The sequence below is a fragment of the Leucoraja erinacea genome, chromosome 36 (genome assembly GCF_028641065.1).
Source record: "Leucoraja erinacea ecotype New England chromosome 36, Leri_hhj_1, whole genome shotgun sequence".
Taxonomy (NCBI): domain Eukaryota; kingdom Metazoa; phylum Chordata; class Chondrichthyes; order Rajiformes; family Rajidae; genus Leucoraja; species Leucoraja erinaceus.
In genome coordinates this window covers 1,575,390-1,601,654 of record NC_073412.1, presented here as the reverse complement: position 1 = coordinate 1,601,654, position 26,265 = coordinate 1,575,390, and the positions used below count along the sequence as shown (strand labels likewise).

The 26,265-nt window shown below is 42.5% G+C and overlaps 2 long non-coding RNA genes across 2 annotated transcripts; one reads left to right on the top strand and one right to left on the bottom strand.

Annotated features, from left to right (window-relative positions):
* On the top strand, positions 1–11,088 carry LOC129713663 (uncharacterized). Its single transcript, XR_008726264.1, has 3 exons — positions 1–593; positions 4,977–5,019; positions 6,864–11,088. It is a non-coding gene; the product is annotated as an uncharacterized LOC129713663 (long non-coding RNA).
* On the bottom strand, positions 9,304–26,265 carry LOC129713664 (uncharacterized). The gene is made up of 3 exons (XR_008726265.1): positions 26,194–26,265; positions 11,083–11,144; positions 9,304–9,425 (listed from the first exon to the last, which is right to left on the bottom strand). It is a non-coding gene; the product is annotated as an uncharacterized LOC129713664 (long non-coding RNA).

Genomic DNA, 26,265 nt, shown 5'->3' with positions numbered 1-26,265 from the left:
GGCAATATTGAAGCGGCTGTGAAACGGTGATCGGGCGAGTGACGGAGGTTGCTTCATATTGCAATACATTATTCTCCCTGCCCCCTGACTGGTGTGACCAGGGCAGGCAGGGTTGTGCAAACCTTGGCTGGGAGCCCAGGCACGCTGACATCATGAGCTGTTTCATCACCTCGCATTTGGTTGCAAGTATAAAATGCCCCGCAGCAGCAGAAGTTAAGCGATATTTGCAATGAAAATAACCTTCTGATTGCATTTGAACGATCCAAACCAACGTGGCTCATAATTAAGGCAACGTGCACATTTAAAGGAGGAACCCTTCTTGGTTTCCCTCTGGGGCTGATTTGCTCCAGTTTCAGCTACTTTGCTAGAAGAAATCTCTTGACTTGTGGGCTGTGGCTTCGATCTTGCTTTGTGTTCACAATAACTTGACTATTTTAGCCTGCGGAGTGAGATGTCATTTCCTTCGGACGTTGCGACCGACCACAGCCTCTTGTTTCCTAGTCTGGCTGATGTAATGTGCATCGAAGTGGATCACTACATGCTTTGAAAAAAGATGAAGCTTTTAACTTCTTTGCTGGACTGCCTTTGGAAAGGTGGGTGCAAGTTATGTTGGTCACTATCTTCCCGCCGCCTTCTCTTCGGAGTTCATTTGGGATTATTAATATCGCTTTATTTTTCTCCAGTAGAACGATCGAAGTAAATCCTGGTGTACATGAAACAGCTACATCGCAGTTCACCCTATTACCCTTTCTAGTTTAATTGTCTTGCCCGAAAATGACCTGCTGAAACAGCTGTAGGATTTTTACGGTCCGATTTAAGAGTCAGTTTACAGCTGGAAAAAATAACCATGGATCATCTGTATTTTTCTGTTTTGATGGTAAGATCAATTGATTAGCTGGAGAACTCATGTCAAATAGTAACTGGTATTTTGTTCTGATAACTCCACAACTTGCAAAGCTGTGCTTGAATCAAGAATTAGTACATTTTCTGTTTACATGTTGAACCCTGTCTAGGCTGTCCTGAAAGTTATCTATCCATTCCCTCCACAGCTGCAGTCTGACCTCCAGCAATAGAAACAAAGAACTGCATTCATTTTATTGATATTTTACTGATTGTATGCCTCATCGTCACCTTCCCCTCAGCTAACAATGAACCAATGAGTCTGAACAAGGGTTAATGAGTCTGAAGAAGGGTTTCGGCCCGAAACGTCGCCTATTCCTTCGCTCCATAGATGCTGCTGCACCCGCTGAGTTTCTCCAGCAATTTTGTGTACCAATGAACCATTCTTCATTTTTTTTGATCTGCTCTGCTTTGATCTGTTGTTTTCACACCTCGCCTTACCATATCTCTAGTCTTCCTCCTCCCCGACTCTCAGTCTGACAAAAAGACACGTCACCCATTCCTTCTCTCCGGGGATGCTGCCTGTCCTGCTGAGTTACTCTAGCATTTTGTCTATCTTTGGTGTAAACCAGAATCTGCAGTTCCTTCCTGCACAATTGCAGTTACTGGTTTAAACATGAGGGCACAAAGTGCTGGAGTAACTCAGTGAGTCAGGCAGCATCTCTAGAGAATATGGATGGATATCAAACTGAATTTCTTCCAGCACTTTGCTCAAGATTCAGGTATCTGCATTGTCTTGTGTCTCCAGTCTAAACTTGCTTTGACCATTGCCAATCTATTCAGCGAATGATTCAAGAGAAGGATGTATTTATATCTCATTCTTTAAGATGACAGACAAATCTTTCATTATAAACAAACGGTGTACGTGTACCTCGTAAGTCATTTAGTTGCAAAATTAAAAACAAATATTGGTTTCATCCCAAAACACAAAATAACATCGCACTGTGAAATGAATCACACAGTGGCACCACTCGCACAAACCCATTATAGGATCACAATTTCAAAAGATTAATAGGAGGGATTTAGATATGAAGAATGTCCATTAAAAAAATCAATGAAGAATGTTCGTTAAAGAATCACGCCCTAGATTTTATCGAGTTTGTTAAAGTTTAAGCATTAATAGTTCCAACAACTTCAGGGCAGAGATGTTGATTCCGGATCTAAACCTCTCTCCCTAGTCTAGTTCAAGTCAAGTCAAGAGAGTTTATTGTCAAGTGTCCTAGATAGGACAATGAAATTCTTGCTTTGCTTCAGCACAACAGAATATAGTAGGCATGAATACAGAACAGATCAGCGTGTCCATATACCATTGTATAAATATAAACACACATCAATAAATAAACAGATAAAGTGCAAATAAACAGAACTCTGGTGTCCAAGGCTTCCTTTATTTGTACAAACCACAGGGACAGTCATTGATCCACTCACACAAGTCTACAATAGCCTCGAGCAAACAAACAGAACATTAGTCAAGAGCAACCGACAGGCCCAAACAAATTGTCCACCCTCTTATACCCCTACACAGAGGTGGAACCCATATTGGCACGCAGCCCCTACAGGCCCAATCACCCATACCAGAGAGAAGATACATGGAGTGACATCTTACAACACAGCAACAAAGTAGAAACATGTCGAACACTTCAGGAAACATGCCATTAAGGGCATCCAATCACAGGTATTGTTGAGCAAACACAGAAACAAAGTAGAAACACAGTATAACTATTATACTCTCTTAACCAATCGCAGGTCCAGGAATAGCCTTGGTAAACCTGCAGAATCCCAGACTCTATGGCAGCAAACGGGTCAGAGCTCAAGAGTTTGCAACCTCTGCAACCCCCAGACTTAGTGTCTCTGGTTTGTCATGTGGTTCTCCAGCAGCACTTTTCAAAGTCTGAAGAAGGGTTTTGGCCCAAAACGTTGCCTATTTCCTTCGCTCCATAGATGCTGCTGCACCTGCTGAGTTTCTCCAGCATTTTTGACTACCTTTGCAAAGCATTGTCACTTAACTGTAAATTCAAGTTTTCACAGAAACCTGCCATTGTCCAAATCACCCAAACCCCCGCATATCCACAGAGGCAGAAGTCACTGTGCAATAGATGGACTCCATGTTTCAGCACTCTGCTGCCTGCTCAGCCACTGAAAGGCATTCTAGATCATGCGATAGGAGCAGAAATAGGCCAAACGGCCCAGCAAGTCTACTCCGCCATTCAATCATGGTTGATCTACCGCTCCCTCCATTCTCCTGCCTTCTCCCCATAACTTCATACTTTATGCTAAAGACACAAAGAACTGCCGATGTTGGAATCATGGGCAAAACAAAAAATTCTAGATGTCTAGAAGTTCTAGAACTCAGTGGGTCAGGCAACATCTCCGGAGGAAACAGTTTGGTGACGTTTCGGGTCTTAAAGAAGGGTCCTAAACCAAAGCATCGCCTATCCATTCCCTTCACAGATGCTGCCCGACCTGCTGAGTTACTCAAGCACTTATGTTTTCCTCCTTGTTGCAATGCTTAAACTAAGCAAACACTGTAAATAGTTACATCAACTTATTACAAAAGCAATGATCAGCCATGATCATATTGTATGGCGGTGCTGGCTCGAAGGGCCGAATGGCCTACTCCTGCATCTATTTTCTAAGTTCCTATGTTCCCCTTTTAAAATGTGATATAGAATAGAATAGAATAGTTTCTTTATTGTCATTGTAACATGAACCATGTACAACAAAATTTAAAAATGTCAGCCAGTCAGTGCACCATTCAAACATTTCTAAAAGCTAACGATACATACAAGGTAAAATATTAAAAGATAAACAACTAAAATAAATATCATGAAAATAGCACGCATCAACACCCAACCCTACATTCTTCTATCAGTTAAATATTGCCAAACTCTTGCACTGAAACACTAGCACACAGCCGCTCTCGTTTCTTCATATATGAATTGTTGTTGGAGGTATTTATATCTTTTCCATCAACCCAATTTATTTTCCATTATTTACAACTTGTGGTGATTAATTTAACATTACATTTCACCTATTTTGATTTGTAGTTATCTCTCACTTTGCTCTATTTCTCAATCCATTTGATTAGAGACACAACCTTAACTTTAGTTACACAACCCTGGCTCTTAATAACGCACTGTAATCAACTTGTATTCATAAGTGATAGGAGCAGAATTGGGCCATTCGGCCCTTCAAGTCTACTCTGCCATTCAATCATGGCTGATCTATCTCTCCCTCCTAGCCCCATTCTCCTGTAACCCCCGACACCCGTACTAAGCAATATGGCATGCAAAACAACTTGGAAGGACGGACACTAGCAGGAACTGATAGCAGGTTACAACATTATAAGAAGCACAGTTAGGGTAGAGACAAGTAAACTTCCCCACAGCAGAGGTGCCTATAACTGGAACTGTTAGGTGTAAGAGGTTCAGAGAGGGAATAAGGTCTTTTCACCTGGAGAATTGTTGGAGTTTGGAATAAATTGGCTGAGATGGTTGTGGAGGTAGAAATTCCCAAAACATGTAGAAGATGGGCAGTTGACTTGCCAATGTATTGACAACTAAAAACAATGGGAAAGTAGTGTAGATGGGTAGTTGATGCTGTCTTGCAAGGCCACCAGCGTAACCAGTCTGAAGAAGGTTCTTGACCCGACATGTAACTTATTCCTTTTCTCCAGAGATTCTGCCTGACCCGCCGAGTTACTCTGGCTATTTGTGTCTATCTCCAGCATAACCAAGGATCAGTCTCAGCCCGGTCACTCTCTCTTCTCCCCTCTCCCATCAGGCGAGAGGTGTTGAAGTTTGAAAATGAATACCTCCAGATTCAGGGACAGATTCTTCCCAGCAGTTATAAGGCAACTGAATCTGTAAATCACGCATTAATGTTTAGATTTTGGGTAGGATTATCCCAGAAGCAAATCAAACAGCCCTTCTTCAATCCTTTGCCACTTGCCCATCAGACAATAATTGCAATAATGTTAAAAAAGAATCTAACAAAAAAAAATGTTGCAAAATGCAAAGAAAGGAAACATTGTTGGTATTAATTGTTCCTACTCTGTGACTTTGCTTCCTCCTCAGATTCTGAGTTGAACAGGAAATAGCAGAACATTGAAAATCTGTGGTAAGTTTAACTTTATTCCTAAAAGTTGTGCTAAATAGCTACACTGTTGTTCGCTGCTCAAACTTCCTAAGAAATGCTGGTTAATTTAACCGCACTAAATACGATGGGACAGACACAGGATTAAAATGAAGCAAACTAGAGGAAGGGAACAGGCAGGCTATCGATCATGATTTGTAAAGGCAGACAGCTCTCATCTGACATTGCACGTAACTGCAATGGTGGCTGCTAGAGGTTGATCACCACCACCAATAAAGTCCCCTGCATCTACGCTTGTGCTACAACTCACCTTCAAGCAAAAAATTTCAACGCACATTTCAAAGTCTGTACGGCAGAGATACAGGATAAATGTGTAAGAAGGAACTTTGGTTTACACCAAAGATAGACATACACATAAAATGCTGGAGAGAAAATCTCTAGAGAGAAAGAATGGGTGACATTTCGGGTCGAGAACCTTCTTCAGACTCACGTTTCGGGTCGAGACGTCATCTATTCCTTCTCTCCAGGGATGCTGAGTGTCCCGCTGAGTTACTCCAGCATTTTGTGTCTATATTCGGAGATACAGGCTATTTGGCTCCATGTCAGCAATTATCCTCTTATAGAGCCTCCTATTGCAGACTGGTTAGAGAACAGAAAATGGCCATTTGGTCCATCAAGTCTATTTGCTGGCATCTCTTGATCCGATCTGCTTGAATTCATTATTATACATAGAACCGTAAAGAACAAGGACAGGCCCTGCAGTCCACAACGTTTGTGCTGCACATGATGCCAAGTTAAACTCATCTCATTTGCTTGTTCATGATCCATATCGCTCTATTCCCTGCACTACCATGCTCTCTGAAAGGCTCTTAAATGCCACTAATGTATCTGCCTCCACCACCACCCTGACAATGTATTCCAGGCCCCCAACATTCTCTGTGTAAAACACACTTTGCCAAATTTTGTGTTGTTTGCATAGCTGGAACTTGCATCTGATAAATCCAAATACAAATAATTAATATTTATATATTAAGAAATGTAGTGGTTCTAATATCAACCCAAGTGGAATTCCACTATACATTCCCACCATTCTGAAAAAACATTCCACTTCTTCCCTTATGCTGTTATCATCCCATTCATTCTATGACTAGATTTTAATAACAAGCCTCTTATGAGGCATCTTATCAAATGCCTTTTGGAAGCCCATATTCCTGCTCTAACAATTGTTTCCATAATGGAAATTGGATATAACATGAACAATGAATTAGCATACACTGTTTACACTGCACAGGCCAAATTGATTAGCTAGCAAGAACTCGTGAACCATTTAAAAGTTACTTTAGAACTTGGCACAGAGAAAGAAAAAAAACAGCTGTCTTGGGAAAGAACAGTATGGGGGAAAACTGTTTCCATGTTCTCCCGCAGTAATCACACACCATTGTCTCTAGAGAACATAGTCTGTCCGTTTCACAGTCGGTAGTAATTGAAATTGTTAAGCAATTGGTTCTATTGTCACTTGTGAATGATACATCTGTAACATACAGTCTTTAATATTCTTAGCTTTCCATAACAAAAAATTAACTTATTGGTATTAATATTTTTTGAATACCATGCACTAAAGATTGTCATTAAGAATCTGAAACTGTCCCCATTTAACAATGATTTTATAACAAGATTTTTTATAACATGAGGTTCTGTGGGAATGCAGCTGTTGAATTGTAACAGAACTACTAGATAACACATTAACCTCAGTGGTTCCCTCTCCACTTACTGTTTACTGCTGTTCACATACTGAGAGAATATTTTTTAGATTTCTTAGTATGCTTTTTGTCAGAATTTAGTAATGCTCTGTCTTTGTCTCTCTGCAGTCAGCCATGAGTTCACTAACAATAAAATCCTGGTGTCTGTCATATGCTCTTTACTCTTTAAAAAAAATACTGCCGTTCCTGGAATCTGGAACAAAGGCTGAAATGTTGGAAGAACTCAACCAGTCAAGCAGCACCTGCGGAAAAGAGAAACCAGATATTGTTTCTGGTCAGAACTAGGGGGAGTGAGGAGAGGTGTCGGTTTTGAAATGGAGAAATAAGGCACTGCAGGTGCTGGTTTACAAAAAGGACACAAAGCACAGGAGTAACTCAGCGGGCTAGGCAACCTCTGTGGAGAACATGGATAGGCCACATTTCAGGTCCGAAGAAGGATCCCGACTCAAAACGTCACCTATTCATATTCTCCAGCGATGCTACCTGACCCGCTGAGTTACTCCAGCACATTGTGTCCTGTAAAGACACCAGTTTGAAGAAGGGTCCCGACCCGAAACATCATCCATTCCTTCTCTCTGGAGATGCTGCCTGTTCCGCTGAGTTACTCCTGCTTTTTGTGTCTATCCTCGGTTTAAACCAGCATCTGCAGTTCCTTCCTACACATTGTGTCCTTCTCCATTGTGAAACCAGCACTGGATGGAGAAATATCTTGCTTGGCTGACTGAGTTCTACCAGCATCTCCGGTTTTGCTCGTTATTCTGTTTTACTATTTATCTTTACGAGCTCAAGCTTTAATCTCGCTACCCTTCTTTATAGAATGCAATAGTTTGTAACTGAATCATCACCACGTTAAAAGTCTTCTGCTGTTGAAATACAATTTTGCTTGCCAATTTTTAATTCCAGTTTCCCCAGGCCATATTGAAATTGGTCTTTTTCCAGTGAAGATGTTTGCCTTGCAGCATAGCTGTTTGAAACCATAAGATGATATGCTCGCTATTTGCTAGATGTTCCCCCAATGACACAAAGTGCTTGAGTAACTCAGTGCGCAGTTACACAGGTTACTCTAAACTCAGGCAGAATCCAGGGAGAACATGAATAGGTGATGTCTGAAGAAGGGTCCTGACCCAAAACGTCATCTATCCATGTTTTCCAGGGATATTACCTGCACTATGTGTCTTTTTTGTGTAAACCAGCATCTACAGTTTCATGTTTCTGCTTTTTTAGCCTCTTAATCAAGTTATCTGTTTAATCCTTTGCCGAAGTATTGTTAGTAAGTTTGTCTCCCGCTGGTTAGGCACAGGGAAAATAAACAGAGTTCACTGGTTCGGATAGCTCCCGACGACCGATGCTCAAAATCTCAACTTCATGTGTAGTCCTCACACCATGCAGCTACACAGCCTGTTAATGTTACTGCCCGGATTGCCACATTAGTAGTGCTCATTCTAACAGGTACCCAGCTCCTGCAGAAGACAGCCGAGCAAAGCTTTCAGGAGTAGAGGTACAGGATTAGCGGCTACACAGAAAAACAAACTTTCATAGATTATTTTTTAAATCAGACTGTTTTACACCTTCCCGAGCAGAGAATACTTAAGAAATTTGAAGGATACGAGATGGTTCTGGAAATGTGACGACTCTTGAGTACTGCCTCAGTGTAATTTACTATTCATACTTGTACTTAATAATGCTTGTGTACAGTAAGAGTTTACTGAATATGCAAAAAAAAAGGAATTTCACTGTGCCGAAGTACATGTTACAATAAAGTACCATTGAGAAAGAAACAAATGGAAGTTACCAGTGAGCTAAATGAGGAGAATAAATTGGTATCTATCAGCATTTTACCATGATCCCCGAGATCTATAGCAATGCAACAATTTCCCTCAAGGGTTTATGTTAAGAAGGTACCTGTATATATGGCAGTAAATGGACATCCTGTCAGTCTTCATCAGAGGAACCGATGGTCATCTCAACGTGGTTTGTCAAGAATTCCAACAGTCAAGAGCGTTTTATTGTCATTTGTATTGGAATGGAAGAATGCAAAGAGTACTTGAGACAGCATAACAGTTTGTATTCACAGTACTCAGTACACAATATAATAAACAAACTAAAAGATACGTTCAATGAATAAAATAAGCAATATAGCACAAAGCAAAACAAAGCCCCAAGTCTCAGGGTGGTGTGGGTCTCTGATGATGCTGGCTGCCTTTTAGAGGCAACGCCTCTTGTGGATCTCTTTGACGGTGGACTGTGATGGACCGGGAAGTGTTGAAATACATGATTACAATCGAACCATTCACAGTGTACAGATAAATGACGTTTTACGTTGGCCTTCATGGCAATTCACCAGTTACTGCAGTACAATAATGGCACACGCATCTTACATTTCTTAAGCCAGCTCTGGACAAGGTGCAAAGTGGAATGGCTCACCATTATACTTCCCTAATAAACTCATCCAATTAATATTACTTCCCTTCCTCTGAGGAATTTTGTCACCCACCAACTTCTGGTGCACAGCATGCCACGTTGATTTGAGAGCTGTTTAACTCATCACCTGTGTCATCGTCTTTCCTGTCCATCATCTATGTTTCAAATGTTCGGTCAGGCTCTTGCACAGTGGACAGCCTTCTCATTTGCCACTGCTAGATCTTCCTTACAGCATTGTTCACCAATGGCCTGTGTAGGAAGGAACGACAGATGCTTGTTAAAACCAAAGATAAACACAAAAAGCTGGAGTTACTCAGCGCAACAGGCAGCATCTCTGGAGAAAAGGAATAGGTGACGTTTCAGGTCAAGACCCTTCAGTGGGAGTCAGGGGAAAGTGAAATGAGAAATATAGATGGTGATGTAGAGAGATATGCAAAAAAGTAACTATGATAAAGGAAAAAAGCCATTGTTAACTGTGGCCTAGGTGAGAACGAGTACAGACAAGGAGACTCAACAAGACGACTTTGAAACTGGTACAACTTGGGTGGGGGAGCGATGGAGAGAGAATGCAAGGTTTATTAGAAAAATCAATATTCACACCCCTGGGTTGTAAGCTGCCCAAACGAAATACGAGGTGCTGTTCCTCCAATTTGCATTTGGCCTCACTCTGTTAATGGAGGAGGCCTAGGACAGAAAGGTCAGTGTGGGTAAGAAGGAACTGCAGAAGCTGGTTTAAACCGAAGATAGACACAAAAAGCTGGAGTAACTCAGCAGGACAGGCAACATCTCTGGAGGGAAGCAATGGGTGACGTTTCGGGTCGAGACCCTTCTTCAGACTCAGTGTGGGAATGGGGAATGAGTTTTTGGCAACCGGGAGATCAGGTAGGACCAGGCAAACTGAGGGAATGTGTTCAGTGAAACCATCATCCAGTTTACACTTGGTCTCGCCGATGTATAACTCAGTTCCATAGGTTGCAGAGTTCCATTGGAAAACTTCTCAGTTGCCTACCTTTGATGAATTGTTTGATTGATTGAAAGTTACAGCATGGAAACTAGCCGTTCAGCCTACAAAGTCTCCACCGACCACTGATCGGCCATTCACACTAGTTCTATGTTATCCCACTTTCCCCCCACACACTAGGGGGAATTTAGAGGCCAATTAACCTGCAAACCTGCATGTCTTTGGGATATGGGAGGAAGCTTGTTTTTCTCCCTGTGGGAGTGGAGGGCAAGCCCTGCCTGATCTGCTATGTCTGTTCTCCCACACTGCCGCTCACAACTCTCATGGTTTGTTATCTATGTTCTCACTCGCCAACTTCTCAATGACCAGATAACCGTGTTTTATAGTTTCTCCTCATGGTCATCCCTCCCCCACACATTCTGCAGATTTATAAGCATTTGTTTTTAATCATTCTCAGTTCTGACAAAAAGTCTCAGACCTGAAATGTTGACTCCGTTTCACTTCCCACAGATGCGGTCTGACATGATGAGTATTTCCAGCATTTTCCATTGTTGCTGTTGAACATAGAACAGTAAAGCACAAGAACTGGCTTTCGGCCCACAATGTTTGTGCTGAACTTGATGCCAAGTTAAATTGATCTCATTTGCCTGCACATGATCTATATCCCTCCGTTCCTTGCATATTCATGTGCCTATCTAAAAACCTCTTAAACATATCTTATCTTCCTCCATGAAGGTAGATAAAAATGCTGGATAAACTCCAGGGGTGAGGCAGCACCTATGGAGCGAAGGAAAAGGTGATGTTTCGGGTCGAGACCCTTCATCCATGATCACCCTTGGCAATGCATTCCAGGCCCCCAAACTATCTAAACCTCTTTTCCAGTAGATTTATTATTTCATTTGAAGATTAATTAATTTGCTTTTCGTTCCTTTTTTTTTAAATCACCTTGCACGGTAGTCGTTTTCATTTGTTGTTTCCTTCTGCAATCTTTATTCTGCAAGATCCATCTGTATTTATATGAAGAAGAACACATATTATTACACCTATAATAATATTTCGACAGCAGTCCACATTTTTGTCTTAGAAATAATGAGTCAGCATCAGGCTTATTTTTCTTATCACAAAGAGTCCACTGAATATCAACAATAAATTTTATATAATTAGTGGTTATCCAAAAAACAACTCTTAACTCAATCAGTGTGTTTTGTTAAACAATGGACTGTTGCACAATGAAGTGTTTCAATTAAAGCAAATAGTTAATACATGACTTGGTCTTGTTCTAACCATCTTTTCCCCATTGTGATCATACTGATATGATAACTGCACTTGTAGGTTACATATGCAAATTTAAAAGTTATGTTTTAAATTCAACTGATTGTATTATATAAAGGTGCAGCACTTAATATAGTCATTGGTCCACAATATGGTCCAAATCCTTTGGCACTGCACGTGAAGGGTAGCCTGGAGTGCAGGGGGACATACTTTATGTGTAGGAAGGAACTGCAGATGCTGGTTTAAACCGAAGACCGAAGATAGACACAAAATGCTGGAGTAACTGAAGAAGGGTCTCTTCCCGAAACATCACCCATTCCTTCTCTCCAGAGATGCCGCCTGTCCAGCTGAGTTACTCCAACATTTAGTGTCTATCTTAGGCAAAAACTTCATGATGCTTCTCCAGGCTGGTCAGTATGGACGAGTTGGACGGAATGTCCTGCTTCCGTGCTGTATAGCTCTATGACGCCGAGACCACTCAAACTATCAGGCCCTGGGAACCACAGGGGGTAATCTGCTCCTCTGCCATTTAGTAGCTTCTGTGTGCTTCCATCGCATGGCACATCTTTCAATGTTTTGTTCTGTTTGCCTAGTAATCTCTTCCCATGATACAGTTTAGAAAACAGAGTATCTGTTTCAAGAGTCTGGGGATTAGAATGGTCAGAACTAATTAGAAATAGCTACAGAGGCCAAGGTCGTCTCGTTTCTCCTGTACAACCCTAATAATTACGTAACAAATTAGAGAGAGGTCGCTATACCCATTAAAAATGTACATTTTGTACAAAAGGAAACATTTATAAAATCTGTATTTTAGATTAAAAGCTGCAATTTAATATATCCTATGTATAGTTTTGCCAATGAAGTTGTTGCTGGTCTCAGGCAATATAGCAATTCCTGTTGTAAATAGGTTGGTCGAGTTGAAGGAAGGGGATTTGTGGTGATCTCTGTGCACTCATATTTTACAAAATGCACTGTCATTTAAAAAAAATCTTGATTGATTGGTTGAAAGATACAACATGGAAACAGGCCCTTCGACCCAGCGGCTATACCAGCTTTGCCACTGTGCTGCCCAGCACTAAACCAATTGTTGTGCAGCAACCTAAACTCTTTATTGCAAAGGTAGATATATGAATTATTAAATTATATTCTTTCTTATCACATTATGATGGTGCAGTATTGAAATAGATATTGTCTGTCTTTCTCCAGTCTCTGAGCTTATGTTATACTCATTGGTTTCTACAATTTTATTTGATTCAAATGCATCTTCCTTGCCTTTCGATAGTAACTTTACATTCACAGAATTATGTGACAACCATGTCAGCAGTGATACAAATATCATCATCATTATTATTAAGGGGTGGCACAATGGTGGAGTTGCTGCCTTACAGCACCAGAGGCCCAGGATTGCTCTTGACTACGGGTGCTGTCTGTACATTTTGTACATTTTCCCTGTCACTGCGTTGGTTTTCTCTGGGTGCTCCGGTTTCCTCCCACAGTCCGAAGATGTGCACGTTTATAGGTTAACTGGCTTGTGTAAAATTGTCCCTAAAAAAAACTGTAACCTGCGCACGTACCCAAGGGCCTCAGCTTGTCCATCAATGCCACCTGGATATCAGAGTAGGTTTGTCCTCAAGTCTCGGAGTGAACTTTAATGATCTTTGAAATCATAGCTAGGCTACTTGCTAAATGCCTCAATGCATCTGCTGTCCTGCCTCAGTGGTATGCTAGGCTATTTTGTGAAATCTTTCTCCTCGTCCTGTCTGTGTTAATGTTTAATTCTTGAGTATGCCACAAGATTAAAAACCATAAATAAAAGGAACAACCTGAATCAACATTGCAGTCAGGAAAACATTTCTGAAAATTGCCTTCTAATTGCTGAGGAATTAACAATGGTTGCCCAGGAAACAGGCATTGATTTGTTTAATACAATGTGGAGAATATATCAGCTAAACATTCATAGAATTGAACCTTTTTCTATGTATAAAGTCTTCGTGCACAAGGAGGCAATGGGTTTAACCAAATCATGAAGAAGAGAGTAGCCAGCTGGGAATGGGTGGCCCACTGGGAAACCAAGTGATGTGTGGAGCCAAGTGATGCGAGTAAAGCTCAAATTTAATACTTCCAAGTAGAATATGGGTCTGTCTGAAGAAGGGTCTCGACCCGAAACGTCATCCATTGCTTCTATGCAGGGATGCTGCCTGTCCCGCTGAGTTACTCCAGCTTTTTGTGTCTATATTTGGTGTAAACCAGCATCTGCAGTTCCTTCATACACAGGACATGGGAGATGGGTTCAGAGAGGGGACATGTGGATAGTTTTTTGAGGAGATTGATGTAGGCAGAGGGGTAGACATTGTGTCCATGGACTTTGGCGAGGCTGATCCTGAAGGTTAAAGCACATAGGATCCAAGGTGAGCTAATTAGATCCAAAATGGCTTTGTTGTAGAAGATAAGGGTGGTGGTTGAAGGATGTTTTTGCCAATAGCATTGGTTTATTATTGTCATGAATCCCAAGCTACATTTGAATCTCTGCTACCCGGGATAATCTCTGGAATCTGGAAAGTGGTGAATCTCTGGAACTCTCTGCCACAGAGGGTAGTTGAGGCCAGTTCATTGGCTATATTTAAGAGGGAGTTAGATGTGGTCCTTGTGGCTAAGGGGATCAGGGGGTATGGAGAGAAGGCAGGTACGGGATACTGAGTTGGATGATCAGCCATGATCATATTGAATGGTGGTGCAGGCTCGAAGGGCCGAATGGCCTACTCCTGCACCTAATTTCTATGTCTATGTTTCTATGTACAAGAAGTAATGCAGAGAAAATAAATAAAGTGCAGGATATAGTGTTACAATTCCTCATCGTAAATGCTGACTCATCACAACTTGTGACTTGATTCAATGATTCCATGATACATTATTGTCTCATGTACCTAGGTACAGTGAAATGCTTTGTTTTGCATACAACCTTGTAGAATCATACAGCAGGCTACACGTAGGCAGTACACAAGAGTCGCTACGTATCTGGCGCTGACAAAGTTACAATAACGTCATCATTTCCAACCTCGATGCATCTGATGAAGGTGGATCTAAGTGCTAGTGGTCATTGAGGCATGTCATCATGTCCTTCTGGGATACACACAAAATATACACCTTGAGAACCTCAGACCGCAGAAGTGAGAGGTTGAAGATGTCCGTGAATACTCCAGCCAGTTGGTCCTCGCAGTTCTTTAGCACTTGGCCAGGTCAACCATTTGGGCCAAACGCTTTGCATAGATTTAAATTATTTTATGATGGATATTCACTATTCAGGTACAAACAGCTTATTGCTGACTCATTATCAAGACCCAGAGGTTTTTTAAGCACAGCAGCAGACGTTGTCTTACATACAAAGCGCTTATTGGTAATTAAGATAAACTTCTGACCAGTACAGTTTGCTCATCATCTTGACATTATCAAGAGAAACAATACTGACTATGACTTCCATACGTGTAGCAGTAACTGATAAATGGGAACCATGGGGTCCACAGTAACCTTATCAAGATTGTGTTAAGGCCCACATTGACTTGGTTGGATCACGTCATCCTCTAGGCCTTGTCAATGTGGTTGCAAACCAGCACACAGAAATAATTTCAACTAGTAGAAACTAGCAGTTTCTGTTAGCAGACAGAGGATGGACTAGGAGTGAACAATGTTTTGGAATGTGGGAGGGAAGTGGAACAGTGCTCACAAAGGTATAGATCGAGCCTGGGTTGTTGGAGCTGAGGCACTACCTCCTGCATCGCTGTACCATTCCATGTATAGTTGCTTACAAGTAAGAGTTGCAGTGGTGCCTCAATGTTCTGCATAATAGAATTCTGACTCCATTAGTCTTCTGGTGAACTCGCATCAGGATAGCTGCACAATAAATTACTTCTTGTGAATTTATTCTCAATAGTCCAAATGGTTCCTTTAGCTTTGACATATCCCGCTACAGATTGTGCTCATATTTTGGACAGACAGCCATGACACCTTGAAGGTGGACCGGCTGCTAAGCTTGGCCATATACATCGTTTACCGAGCATGGAAGTCAATGATTCTCTGCAGGTGAACAACACTGCCCTTGATAGCGGAACAGAAGCTTACATATCCCACAGACCAGTCAAACGTAACCCCCTACAGCATTGAATGCATGCCAAGATCATCAAGAAGGCACAATGGAACAATAATATCACAGAAAACAAAGACCTCACACAAGGAGGTAAAGATGTAGAAACAATGAGCAAAACTAAAGGGCTGAAAGAACTCCGCAGGTCAGGCAACATCTGTGGAGGAAATGGACAGGATCCTTCTTCAGACTCGTACAACCTTGACAGTTCTGGTCCTTCCACTCACAACCAACAGAAGCTTTAATCAAACACTGTTTGCAACTGCAGCTGTTAAATTAAAAACAAGGAACATATCTCGAAGAACAGTCTGATCTTTTCCACAGCATATCTGACTGTCAAATAAACCAAATGTTATCATCTACAAAACACAGACATGAACATACGGATTGAAATCAAAGCCAAATGATAAAATGACTGCAGGAAACATAGCAGCTGACTTCTGCAAAGTAATCTCCTTTAAGATGCAATTATTTTAGCGATGTTGGTTTGGGGATAAACCCGTCAAAACAAAACAAATTGTTGTACGACCTCACAGATCTCAATCATCATATAATTAGAGAATAAATGCCTGACAATTATTGTAATTTGATCCTTTAAAATTGACGGATTTTTTTCAAAAATGTCCCAGCACCGAGAAACAGGTTCATGTGAGCAAGTAAAAGTAACAATAGAAATATTGAGGGAAATTATGTTATTATAAATTACACACATTTTACTGTATTATTATCCATCCTCCCAAAAATGAATAAAAAAAATTTTTAACTAGTAGAGGGCTAGAGAATTCAATGTCGGATTTGTCACATTTATTATTAACATCTTCATTGACACCCAAAGTATGATTATTTTGTTGCCATGTTGATGGATAGTTCTCTGGTTACAGGAACAGCAGAATATTAAATGACCAGACAAACTCTACATTGAAGAGCAAGGATTTGTGTTTTACAATATATATTGACATATGAGATGTCTCCAGCTGATCTCACTGTGCAGGTTTCAATGAGGGTTAGTTAACATGCACATGGATTCATTTATTGTCATCAAACTGATTAGAATGTTCCTCACCTGATGACTGGATTCAATATGGTTTAAAGTATCCTTGCCAATTAAACTCTGCAGGTCTCGACCCAAAACGTCACCCATTCCTTCTATCCAGAGATGCTGCCTGTCCTGCTGAGTTACTCCAGCATTTTGTGTCAATCTTCAATGTAAACCAGCATCTGCAGTTCCTTCCTACAAACTTGTGTACAAGTTGTTTTGCCATTTAGAGGATTGGTTCTTATTTTATTAAATATATCCTGACCACACAATTCTATATCTCCTGAATATTTCCAAATAGTCAGCTCTTAAGTGGCATGATGTGTATTTACAGCTTCCAACTTTGCTTCTGGACTTTTTTTCTATGTGTGATTTAGATGAAGAAAGTAATTTGCTAATGAAGTGCTGATACCTTTTGTTCAAAGGCAATGCCATCTGCACAAAAACAACAAATGCAGCAAAGCTAATTTATTTGTGGAAATAATATCCAACCCAGGTGATATGTGATATAACTCCGCCATTTTAATCAGAATATGTTAATCTTGTAAATATCCAATTTCCTATTAGTTGTAACTGAAAAACAGATTTTGATTAAACTTTAACATGCGAGTGATTGTGAGTTAATCTTACCTGGTTTTGTTTTTTTGCTCACATATACTTCTGCCAATAGTAGCACCTCTGTCAATTAATTTAGTCCTGCCTCTGCCATGCCCGATAACCTAAATATCTTCTATCTTCTTCAGTCTTTTACAGCTGAGCAATTACATTCATTCATCTAGTTTACAAAATGGCCGAACAACCTCAGATGTTAATTCTGCTTTCTTCTTCCACACCTTTTTCTAATCATCCTCAAGATTCAGTTGCTTTTCAACAGTCCATTGTTTCCAAAGACTAATCATATGCTTTGCGAGTATCAATGTCTGCTGCAACTCTTTTCACACAATGTCCTTCCTTGTTCCTTGGTAATTTGCCATATCAACGCAAAGTTTTGCATCCAAGTTATATAAACATCTTGATGAGGAATTATTTATGTTCCATGTTTTGGTAGCCTAAATATTTGTCTTTCTGTAACTTATGTCCTTGTTACAATCTAATTGGAGCCGAACATAATCAGTACCCATATCTTTTCATTTTAATTTGGATGGAATTTTGGCTTCTATCCCCATCAACAATTTTGGGTAGCATTATGCAATGTTCCAAAGCAGTAGCACAAATACAAGGATAATCTTTCTGCTCTTGACAATCCAGAATAGAAAATTCATACCAGGTATGAAGTTCCATTTCTATGTCGGCATCTTTTGGCCTTCATCAGTCAGAATATTGAGTATAGAAGTTGGGAGGTCATGTTCCAGTTGTATAAGACAACGGTGAAACTGCATTTAGAGTATTGTGCTCCATTCTGGGCACCATGTTATAGGATAGATGCTGTCAAGCTTGAAAGGGTTCAGAAAAGATTTGCAGGATTCACCTCCAGATCACACACCATCCTAAACTGGAAAAATATCAGCCCTTCATCTCAGGCTTTAAATCTTGGAACTCATTACCTAACAGCACATCAGCGCCTCTACTTCCTGAGAAGATTACGGAGAGTCGGTATGTCAAAGAGGACTCTCTCAAACTTCTACAGGTGCACAGTAGAGAGCATGCTGTTAGGTTGCATCGTGGCTTGGTTCAGCAACTTAAGCGTCCAGGAGCGGAATAGAATACAGAAAGTTGTGATCACTGTCCATCATCGGCTCTGACCTCCCCACCATCGAAGGGATCTATCGCAGTCGCTGCCTTAAAAAGGCTGCCAACATCATCAAGGACCCACACCATCCTGGCCACACACTCATCTCTCCGCTGCCATCGGGTAGAAGGTACAGGAGCCTGAAATCTGGTACATCCAGGTTGAGGAACAGCTTCTTCCCCACAGCCATCAGGCTATTAAACTCGCCATCAAACAAACTGAACTATAACAGCCTATTGCACTTTATCTGTTTATTTATGTGTATATATATGGTCTATGCTATATAGACACTGAACTGTTTCTGTATTTATGCTTACAATGCTCTGTGCTGCAGCAAGCAAGAATTTCATTGTCCTATCTGGGACACATGACAATAAACTCTCTTGAATTGACGGATGCTATGAGAACTCGGAGCGGTCCTTGTGAACTTAACGCTTTGCATTTTACTCAGCCGGTGCACTTTATTTCTCTTAAATTTGCATCCTTTATTAAACCATTGTGCTACATCCCTACATACACGTACATCCTGTTATCATTGAGGGGAAAGCACAAGCTAGACATAATGAACCAAGAGCTGATGTGATACAAGTTAGATCTTTGAAGTTGTGTGATGTCCCCATGTCATTTACATTTGCCTAATAGCTTTTTATCCACCCCATTGTTCAGCAAAAATACTGTCAGTCTGGGTTGCCTGGTTTCTTTATACTTGTAAAAGCCATTGGGTTGGAAGTATTGTTTGAAACACAATTGGCAAAGTACTGTGAGATGTTGCAACTAGTCTTTATAACAATAAAAGTGCCCAATAAAAACATCACCTACAGTATGTTCTCCAGAGATACGGCATGATCCGCTGAGTTACTTCAACACTTTGTATCTTCAAATGGGAAAAGTAAGCCTATTGTTCAAATATGTGCTTCCCCTACATGCATCTTAAAATGTTGAATGTGGAAAGTACTTGTATTCAATTACAATAATACTTTATTAGCCAAGTATGTTTTGCAACATACGAGGAATTTCATTTGCCAAGTCAGTCATACAAATAAAAAGCAATGGAACACACAAAAATACATTTTAACATAAACATCCACCACAGTGAGTCCTCCACATTCCTCACTCTGTTGGAAGAGCCCTCCGCTGACGGGGTGATCTTGACTCCCGTACCCGGTGGTGTTTGGGCCCTCCGCGTCGGGGCGGTCAGCTCCTGTATTGGGGGGGGGGGGGGAGGGGGGAGTCAGGTGATCGGACCCCGGGTCGGGGCATCTAACCTCTGCGTCGTTGGAGCTCCCGACTCGGTCTCTCCCAAAGCTGCGATCTCGCGATGTAAAGTCCGCAGTGATCCCAGACAAGGGATCAGTAAGTCCACACCCTGCAGTGGGGCTCAAAATCAGTCCGAGGAGGGCGCTAGCTCCAAGATGTTAGGCCACAGAGCGACCGGAGATGCGATCCGGAAAACAATCGCATCTCCGGCAGGGTAAGTTTCCCCCTCCCCCCCCACCTCCCCTCCTCCTCCCATGGTACCGAATCTCCTTAAACTTCTATGTAGAGGAGCTTACATGCCTTCTTCATGATTGCATCTGTGTACTGGGCCCATCATCCAAGATATTAACTAGGAATTAGAAGCTGTTAAATTTCTCCTGACCAGGCAGAGGAAGGGTCTCGGCCAGAAATGTGACCCATTCCTTCTCTCCAGAGACGCTGCCTGTCCCGCTGAGTTACTCCACCATTGTGTGATATCTTTAGTGTAAACCAGCTTCTGCAATTCCTTCCTACTCATTAGATTCCCAATAGACGGTTAAGAAAGTTGACATGGTTCTTCTGTAATTATGTTCTTTATGTACCCTTATTGCTTCATCCTAATCATAGACTCAATAGTGGTTTTGGTACATAGCTGATATAATTCAAATAAACTCAATGTTCCCCAGAAGTATGTTAATATTTGAATGGGATTCCCAAGAATGTTTAGAGAAAAAATTGTTTTGATGTTTACCTACATTTTGGCTGTGTTCTGCTTCGCAAACAAGTTAGTGAACAGATTAAAAAAAATGCCCAAAGTCTAAAATCAACCATCAACCACCACAGTTCTTTGAATCTTTTCAACAAGATTGTAAGTTTGAAGTGCTGGCTTCTGCATTTTTATTTGGTGCAGCTATCAATACATACAGCGGTCACCTTCATGAGATAACCATTTTAAACCAAAGTTTGGCATATAACCAGACAGGTACAATAGCACATTATTACAAGTCAGTAATTGTTATCTGAATCTGAAAGGTCACACACTATCTGCAAGGACATAAGCACATTGAGAACATAATATGAAAAGCTACATAGCAGGGGACAAGGTCCACTCCAACTTGTGGAGGAAGGAACTGCAGATGCTGGTTTAAACCAAAGATAGATGTGTTGTGAAAGAGAAACATGTAAAACATGTATTATGTACAATTGCTGCGAGTTCACCGAATCCTGCTTCAAAGCAACAATTATATTTAGTTACGTAGAAACAAGGAACTGCAGATGCTGATTTACACAACAGAACACCAAGTGCAGGTGTAACTCCGTAGGTCAGACAGCATCTCTGCAGAACATGAATAGGTGACATTCTGGATTGGGACCCTTCTTCATACAGTCAGATTTAGTTAAGCATTACTTTAGTTTTATTACATTGATTTTTTTTAAATATTTTCTACACTGACTATAGTGATATTTCAAGTGGGATTTAATTGCCTGATAGGACAATGAGATGCAACTTGTACTTTCTGTCAATGTGGTCTTCAATGACTGTGTTAAGGTATTAAATACATGAAACAGAGCCAGCAATCATGAAGGTAGACAAAAATGCTGGAGAAACTCAGCGGGTGAGGCAGCAATCATGAAACCAGCTTCAATCTTAATACCCTTCTTCAGACAGAGTCAGGAGGGGAATGGGAAACGAGGAATATAGATAGTGATGTAGTGAGATACAAGGTCTTAAGGGATATGGTTAGAATTAGGCCATTCGGCCCATCAAGTCTACTACGCCATTAAATCATGGCTGATGATATTTATCTATATTATATTCATCAACCACAAGCCTTGATGATATACGGACACCGTGACATCATATGTCAGCTTTTGTGAGGACAATTGCATTCCCACTAGGACCCGGATCAGGTTCAACAACGACATGCCTTGGTTTACAGCAGAACTCAGACAACTCCGCCAGACAAGATGAGGCCTACAGGAGCGGGGCTGCAGACCTCTACAAGCAGGCCAAGTACAAGCTGAGAAGAGGAATCAGAGCTGCCAAGGAAAGGTACTGTGAGAAGTTGAGGAGCAAGGTCTCAGCTAATGACTCCTCTTCAGCAAAGATCTTATAGCGGAGCAAGATAGGCTACTCCTGCTAAATGCAATGGGCTGACGTGTAGTATGCTATGGAGGGGATCCTGGGCATTTTTCCCCGCCCATTTTAGTAATCTGAGCCTACCTGACCTGACCCGACTCGCAGTGTAATCAATGTTGCGGGGCAACAGTTTGTGTGGGTTAGATTCATAAATCTATCAGTTCATACTTCTTGTCAAGAATAAAATTTGACTCTGATAATTGTCGTTTTTAATGTTTTTTTAAATCATTTCTTTTTAAATGGTTCACAAGCAGTGTTTGAGTTGATTTTGTAGTAACCGGAACCGACCCGACTCCCGGGGTAATTGACATTGCGGGGGAACTTTTTGTGTGTGATATAGGGTTAGATTCATAATTCTGTTAGTTCATAATTCTGTTAATTCTTGTTAAAGAATAAAATGTTTATAAACACACATACATGAAAATAATATAAATGTATATAATCATATAACACACACAATAATGTACTTTATTTCAGACTAGACATTAAATGAGAAACATTGTAAATAACAAACATTGTAAACCTCCCCGCAACTTCACACACACTAGGCCTTATCATCCCCCCCCCCCCCCCGGCACTCCCTTGCCTGCCCCCTCACTACAATGTCTCCCCCCCTCCTATGCCCCTCTCCAGCTGCCCCGGACCCCACACTCCCTCTCCCGCTGCTGCTCCGGACCCCACACTCCTTCTCCCCTGGACCACACACTCCCTCTCCCACTGCCCCAGACTCCCTCTCCCCCGGACCTCACACTCCCTCTCCTCACTGCCCCTGGCCTCGCACTCCCTCTCCTCGCTGCCCCGGACCCCACACTCCCTCTCCTCGCTGCCCCGGACCCCACACTCCCTCTCCTCACTGCCCCAGACCCCCACACTCCCTCTTCTCACTGCCCCGGACCCCAAACTCCCTCTCCTTGCTGCCCCGGACCCCACACTCCCTCTCCCCGCTGCGGATCCAATCTTTGGCCGGAAGCAAGATGGCGGAGGCTGGTTGCTAAAATGAGTCATATAATCACCCATGAATCCGCCCATGAGCGTACTACACGTTTGCGTGAGAGTAACCCATCTTGCTTCGCTATAAGATCTTTGCTCTTCAGTGTGGAAGGGCTTGCAAGAAATTACCAGCTACAAGAAGAAAAAACACTCCTTGGACAATTGTCAGCTGACCAACGACCTGAACGAGTTCTGCAGGTTCAATAGACAGAAACATTACCCCAGTACCTCTTCCCTCCCTCCCCCACCTACTCTTCCTCAATCACCACTTTACACCTACTTACAGCCTGATTCCAGTCTGCAAAGACTGGACCATTCTCCATCCACTCCTCCCCAATCACCACTTCACACTATGGAAGTACACATAGCAGCAGACGTCAGCTATTTTACTTAATACTCAAGTGATTGTTAAGGGCCTGTCCCACCAGCATGTGGCTAGCTCGACCTAACGTGGTCACTAGAGCCGTACGGCCTCGCGGGGCCTGTCCCACTTTGATCCCCGGAGCTGTATGGAGTTGTGCGGGACTGGTCCCGACATCGCGCGGGCTCCGAAAAACTGACATTGTCCCGAACTCCCGCTCGGCAACGGCCTGTCGGCCCGCAGCCGCATTGAGGCCGTACGCAGCACCTCGATGGGCGTATGCAGCGGCTCGACGCTGTACACCTAGCGCGTGGCGTTGCGCAATGACATCACCGCCCGGCGTGCCGTTGCGTGATGACGCAAGCGCCTGACATCCAAATTCAGTCGGCCCGCCTCCTGCCCAGCTGATTGGCGAGTATGATGTCGGGACCAGCTCCAGACGGCTCCGCGGTTGGAAGTGGGCCGGTCCCTCGAGGCCGTATGCCTCAAGCCACCACGTTTGGTCACGCTAGACGCATGCAATCGCATGCTGGTGGGACAGGCCCTTTAGTCCTTTAGCAGCACACTCATGGTATTATTAGTCATTTAATTAAATCATTTATTCAGTAAACAAGTTACTTATTTCTACTTTTGTATCTTTGTATTCTTAGTAATTCATTTGTATCTTTGTATTCTTAGTAATTCAATCTATAAACTGGTATGTAACCATGTGGTTGTCACGAGTTGTAGCTGGGAGATAAGGGTAGCGAAATAGAGGGTGATAGATGCGTTGGAGTGACAGCTGGGAGATAAGGGTGGCGAAATAAAAGGTGATAGATGAGTTAGACCAAAGATACTAGAGGAGCTCCTCTAGTATCTTTGGAACAGACCAAGACAGTAAATAAGATAATAGACAATAGGTGCAGGAGTAGGCCATTCGGCCCTTCGAGCCAGCACCGCCATTCAATGTGATCATGGCTGATCATCCCCAATCAGTACCCCGTTCCTGCCTTCTCCCCATATCCCCCGGCTCTGCTATTTTTTACGAGCCCTATCTAGCTCTCTTTTGAAAACATCTAGATAACCTGCCTCCAACGCCCTCTGAGGCAGATAATTCCACAGACTCGCCACTCTCTGTGAGAAAAAGTGTTTCCTTGTCTCCGTTCTAAACGGCTTACTCCTTATTCTTAAACCGTGGCCCCTGGTTCTGGACTCCCCCAACATCAGGAACACGTTTCCTACCTCTAGCGTGTGTCCAATATGTTTCAATGAGATCCCTTCTCATCCTGCTAAACTCCAGAGTGTACAAGCCCAGCCGCTCCATTCTCTCAGCATACGACAGTCCCGCCATCCTGGGAATTAACCTTGTAAACCTACGCTGCACTCTCAATAGCAAGAATTGGTCCAAGGGTAGCGAAATAAGAAGATATATGGGAAGAGGTATATGAATTGAGATAAGACTGAACCAACAATGCAAGTTAATGGTGGCAGGGCAGAGAGTGCCAGTATAGAAGATGGATGGGTACAAGAGGAGTACGTGCATGCAAGATAAGGTAGAAGAGATATGACTGAAAACCTGTAATAAAAAGGAGCTGGCCGCGGCAGTAGATGAGCAGTCAGGCGGTTGTCTTCCAGCCGTTGTTTGCAAATAAAGGCTTTTCGACTTTTCGAAGAATTCTCCATGTCCGTGTCATCTTATCCAACTCCGAGTTTCAGTAACCATGACAACACCTACTCATAGCCCGACTCCAGTCTGCAAAGACTGGACTCATCCCCAACCACTCCTCCCTAATCACCACTTCACACCCACTTACCGCCTGACTCCAGCCTGCAAGACTGGGCCCTTGTTCACGACCCACCCCCTCCTTGCTGCCCAACATCAGTCAGGCCACTTCTCCATCACCAACAATAGCAATTGAGGATATAGCTATTCGGAAGACAGAAAAGCCAGAAATCTCCAGGACCTGACAGTGTTTCCCCCTCTACCCTCAAGCTCTGTGCCAAACAACTGGCACCAGTCTACACAGACATTTTCAATCGATCCCTGCAAAGCTGCACTGTCCCTGCCTGCTTCAAAGTCTCCACTATTGTTCCCGTACCCAAAAAGCTAAGGCTTACTGGTCTTAAAGACTACAGGGCTATTGCACTGACCGGTGTAATCATAAAGAACCTTGAAAGACTTGTACTGGCCCAATAGATCAGTGGATGACCCAGTCAACCCAGGCCTGCACTTCATCCTCCAGCACCAAGACCCCCAGGGGACCTATGCAAGGATTTTGTTTGTGGATTTTAGCTGGCAAAGTGACACAGCTGCCGTCCTGGTGCCATCGCAACAACCTGGAGCTCAATGCTCTTAAGACGATGGAATTGATTGTAGATTTTAGGAGAGCACCCCCCCCACTTACCATCAACAACACCACAGTCACATCTGTGGAATCATTTAAGTTCCTTGGAACCATCATCTCCAGGGACTGAGTTCCTCCAGCATTTAGTGTCTACCCTCAGTGTAAACCAGCATCTGCAGTTCCTTCCTACACATAGAAAATAGGTGCAGAAGTAGGCCATTCGGCCCTGCACCGCCATTCAATATGATCATGGCTGATCATCCAACTCAGTATCCTGTACCTGCCTTCTCTCCATACCCCCTGATCCCTTTAGCCACATCTAACTCCCTCTTAAATATAGCCAATGAACTGTGTGGCCTCAACTACCTTGTGGCAGAGAATTCCACAGATTCACCACTCTCTGTGTGATAAATGTTTTCCTCATCTCAGTCCTAAAATATTTCCCCCTTATCCTTAAACTGTGTGTGGCCCCTTGTTCTGCTTCCCCAACATCAGGAACAAAGAATCCGTCTGAAGAAGAGTTTCGGCCCGAAACGTTGCCTATTTCCTTCGCTCCATAGATGCTGCTGCACCCGCTGAGTTTCTCCAGCTTTTTTGTGTAACCTTCGATTCTCCAGCATCTGCAATTCCCTCTTAAACACATCAGGAACAATCTTCCTACACAGACCATAGGCAGAGTGAGTTGTTTGCTCAAGTGAGAACGGGTCATTTTCTCCAGGGATGCTATCTGACACGCCTGGGTTACTCCAGCTTTTTTTGTGTGCATAGATAACGGACACTACAGTGCCTTTGACCAACGTCAGCTTTGATCTGTCGTTTTCACACCTTACCCTGGACCTGCAAGCGCCGCCCGTTCCTTCTCTCTGGAGAGTTCCATCGGCGGTTGGCGGTTTATATAGAGG